The sequence below is a fragment of the Panthera pardus genome, unplaced genomic scaffold, assembly GCF_024362965.1.
Source record: "Panthera pardus isolate Hobbes unplaced genomic scaffold, ASM2436296v1 HiC_scaffold_24, whole genome shotgun sequence".
NCBI classification, from domain to species: domain Eukaryota; kingdom Metazoa; phylum Chordata; class Mammalia; order Carnivora; family Felidae; genus Panthera; species Panthera pardus.
This window is the reverse complement of record NW_026526810.1, coordinates 139,201,974-139,206,573: the sequence shown is the minus strand read 5'-3', so window position 1 is coordinate 139,206,573 and position 4,600 is coordinate 139,201,974. Positions and strand designations below refer to the sequence as shown.

General features: G+C 45.6%; 1 pseudogene; it reads left to right on the top strand.

Annotated features, from left to right (window-relative positions):
- The first annotated feature begins 1,048 nt into the window (after nucleotides 1–1,048).
- LOC128772856 (immunoglobulin heavy variable 3-23-like) lies at nucleotides 1,049–4,077 on the top strand (annotated as a pseudogene).
- Nucleotides 4,078–4,600: the final 523 nt, after the last annotated feature.

Here is a 4,600-nt window from a genome sequence, read left to right as displayed (position 1 = left end):
CACAGTCCTTATTTGGATGAAAGTCACGGGAGAAACAGCCAGTCCAAGGACTCTCAGACCCTCCTTTGTCCCTTGACAGCAGGATATAAATCTCCCTTGGGAAACTCCCCTTCCCTGTACCAGAAGGGGAGAACCATCCTTAGCACCAGAATAAGGAACTCAGGGACAAGAAAGTTGTGCAAACAAACCTAGTTATTTGTTGACTAATTAAATACCCCAAAACCACACCTTTGCCTTGACTCTTGCCAAATCCAATATTTCGTTGTCTGAAAGTCACAAGTGCCACCTGCTTTGTTCATTGTCTGGGTGTCATATTATTAGCAAGCCCAGGCACTTGCACAATTAAATTTATTCTTCCCTTTAGATCAGTCTTATGTCAATTGAATCCTTACACCAGGTGAAAACCCAGAAGAAAAGAAGGGAAAGGCATTCTTCTCCTACAACTGGAAGAAGTACCCACAAACTTTGGCAATAAGAAGAAATAAAAGACATTTAAATCAGTAAGGAGGAAGGAAAATTATTTGTTTGCAGATGACATGATCTTAAACATAACAAAACCCTAGAGATACCAGAAAAAATATTAGAACCAGTTTTTTAAAATGAGGAAAAGTGCAGGATGCACAATGAGCACAATGAACAAAGAAAATAAATAAAAATAAGCCACCTATGATTCTACACACCAGCATGGAAATATATTGAAAACAAGTAACAAAATTATACAACTGAAAATGGCACAGAATAAAGTACCTGGGATTAAACTTCATAAATTATGTAAAATAATTGTAGAGCGAAAATGACCTTGGTTGATGAAAGACATGTAAAAATGCACGAGTTCCGCAAACATACCTGTGCTCACTGATTAGAATTATTCATATTGTCACAGCACCATCCACACAAACTAATGTAGAAGTGCATCCCTAAAGCTGCCATTCACTTTGAAAGAATCAAATCGAAGTCTGCAGTGTGATATATATGTGAGAGGACATGCAAATAGGGCCCTCTCTGTGCTGATAAAACCAGCCCAGCCCGACCGTGCAGCTCGGAGAGGAGCCCCAGCTCCAGGGGTCCCAGGTGTTCCCATTCTGTGATCAGGACAGAACACAGACACCTCACCATGGAGTTTGTGCTGGGCTGGGTTTTCCTTGTTGCTCTTTTAAAAGGTAATTCACGGTGAATGGGAGACACTGAGTATGTGAGTGGACATGACTGAGAAAGAGTGGATGTGTGACAGTTTCCTGACCAACATGTCTTGCGTCTGCAGGTGTCCAGTGTGACGTGCAGCTGGTGGACTCTGGGGGAGACCTGGTGAAGCCTGGGGGGTCCCTGAGACTCACCGTTGTAGCCTCTGGATTCACCTTCAGTAGCAACAGCAAGGACTGAGTCTGCCAGGCTCCAGGGAAGGGGCTGCAGTGGGTCTGACGGATTGATACTGATGGAGGCGGCACGTACTTCGCATATTCCGTGAAGGGCCGATTCACCATCTCCATAGACAAGGCCAAGAACACACTGTATCTGCAGATGAACCTGAGGGCCGAAGACATGGCCACATATTACTGTGCAAGAGACTGGGTGAGGGGACCTCGCTGGGAGCCCACACACAAACCTCCCTGCAGGAGGGGATCAGCACCACCAGGGGGCGCACACTATGCACAATTCTGCGTTGTGTTGCCAGGAGCAGGTGCATTTGGAGGATACAGGCAGGTTTCCTGTCAGGGTCTGGGGTTTCCTCTCAACACAGCAGTTCCTGGACACAGGATTCTGTGCTTACCTATTAACTTTCTGAATTAGCAACTGTGTTGTCATAGGAAAACTGCACTAACATGCACAAAGACACAGTTGTTTGCATTGCTTACTCCTGTCCCTCAACATGAGTGAATTACAGATTTCCTGAGGCACAACAGCTGAACCATTACAGGAGTCCCAAATGCACTCCCTGTGCAGCCAGGACCACAGGATCCCACAGCTCCCCATTAACTTCACCCAGCCCTTGTCCCAATCAAACAACGTGAGACTTCCCTCCTGGCACTTGCTACTCAGGACGTTAAATGAGCTACAGCTTTATTCAATTCCTCTAAACAAGAGATAAATCATCTCCATGTATTAGTCTGGATTCTCCTGAGGAACAGAACCCAAAGCACATTGGTTTCCATGACTAAAGAGGTTCGGAAGTCCCATGATCTACTGTCACAAGCTGGAGACCCAGGAAAACCAGTGGTGTAATAGGTCTGATTCTAAACTAGGGTCTAGCCTCAGAACGTAGGGATCTGATGATATAACACTCATAACAAGGGCCAGAGGGGACCACTGTTCCAGTTCACACAAGCACATCGGAAGTAAAAATGAGGGAATTCTTCCTCCCTCTGCCTCAGATTCTATTCACAACCTTAATGGAATGCGTGATGCCCAGACAGAAACCATGGAAGGAAATGCCAGTCTCTTCTGGAAACACATCACAGACATCCACAGAAACAGTGGTGAATCTGGGCACCCATGACTCAGTCCAGATAACCCATAAAGTTAATCATGACAAGTCAACTTCCTGTAAACGTGGAGCTCAAAGACTGAAGACTTGAATTTAAATTAAAAATAAAACAAGAAAATTAAATACATACATATATGAACTATTGGCACTACCTCAAAATAGCACGCTTCTGCACAGTGAGGGAAAAAATCAACAAAAGTAAAAGGCAAACTATGGAATGGAAGAAGATATTTGTAAATGACATATCCTCAGGGTTAGTATTCAAACTATGTAAATGCTTTTAAATTATTTTCACATTATCAGTAGAGAGTGTGTCCATGCAGTTCAGCATACTGTCATGTGAGAAGTAAAATTCGTGTCTTCCACTTTTGTTTTGTGTTAGGATCTCACTGAACATGAGACCAACACTCTTCACAAAATTTGAACCGTACAGTACAGTACTGTTAATGACAGGGGTAATGTTGTGGAGACCCCTCTAGAACTTAATCATCTTGCATAACAGAAAATCATAGCCCTTGAGATCTACTCCACATTGCCCCATCCTGCCAGCCCCTGACAACTGCCATTCCACTCTCCATTTTATTGTTATCAAATCCCAAATTCAGCTGAGTATTTCTGGAAAGGTCAATGTTCAAAGTTTTAGTTTTGGTGGGGAAAGAAGTTGAGCTTTATTTAGGAGACCAGCCACCCGGAGCTAAGGCAGACTCTTCTCCAAAAGCCAACTCTGAGGGTTTGTGCCCAACCCAGAGGATTTTAAAGGGCTAGACAGTACTTAAACAAGGGAGTTCCATGGTGGATACCATTTTCAATCATGTGCGTCCTCCATAGTGCAAGCTGCCAAGGTAACCTCAACTCCCCTGCATCTATCTCCACCTGAGGAGAGAAACTCACAGGCATGGGAGAGGACTGCCAGAGGCCAGGAAAGAACCACAATAAGGGATTAGAGGGGAAATCCCCTGGGGCTCACACATGTTCAGCAGTACTTTCTGTTCTCACCAGATGGCATAAGAAAATACTAAAATACAACTTTGTACTTCACCAATAATGACACAGAATACTGGGAAATGTTTCCTCAGTCAACACAGAGGAAGCTTCAAACCAAAAACCAAAAGGATCAAATGGCTTGCAAACTAATAGCCAACCAGAATAAGACATGTAACATTACAAAGCGATGTTTTTCAATACGTACAAAGGTAAAATTGACAGTCTACCTCCATATCCCATGGAAGTAGGAAGCATTGGTCTCCATAATGAGGAAAAGCAGTCATCCAGAGAAAGTGACCCAGCAGTACCACAGGACATGGAATTGGTAGGGAAGTTCAGTGTGTTATAATTGCATATCCCGTATCCAAGTAGAAGGAGAAAAGATGGAATGTGTTGAATAGAGCCGTGTTTCTGGGTCCAAGTCCCTACCCATGTCCATGTGAGCACTGTTGACCATGGCCCACCTGACTCTCCCACATCCACCCCAGGTGAACTGATGAGCAGGGTCACCCAATGCCACACCCTGTGACTGTTACCTAACCCCACAGGTGGCCCCGAGGTGTAGGGTGCTGGCCACCTGGTACAGCCCTCTGTTCTGTCTGATGGTCTAGACCTGGTTTTGCTGAGGATCCTCCATTTATCCATTCTCACTGGCAGATGTCCCTGAGCAGGGGCATGAGGCTGGCAGAGGACCAGGTCACCCTGAGGGCACCCCTCTTGCTGTTTGCGCTCTGGGCATTGCTGGCTCCTGTCCAAGGTTCTCAAGGTCGTCCCTCATGGCGCTACATCTCTTCTGAGGTGGTAATTCCCAAGAAGGAGTTGCACCACGGCAAGGGCGTTCAGATGCCTGGCTGGCTGTCCTATAGCCTGCATTTCGGGGGCAAGAGCCATGTTATCCACATGAGGCACAAGAAACTCTTTTGGTCCAGACAGTTGCTGATGATGACTCAGGATGATCAGGGAGCCTTGCAGATGGACTACCCCTTCATCCCTCCAGACTGTTACTACCTCGGCTACCTGGAGGAGATTCCTCTTTCCATGGTCACCATGGACACGTGCTATGGGGGCCTTGAAGGTATCATGAAGTTGGATGACCTTGCCTATGAAATCAGACCCCTCAGCCATTCCCAACGG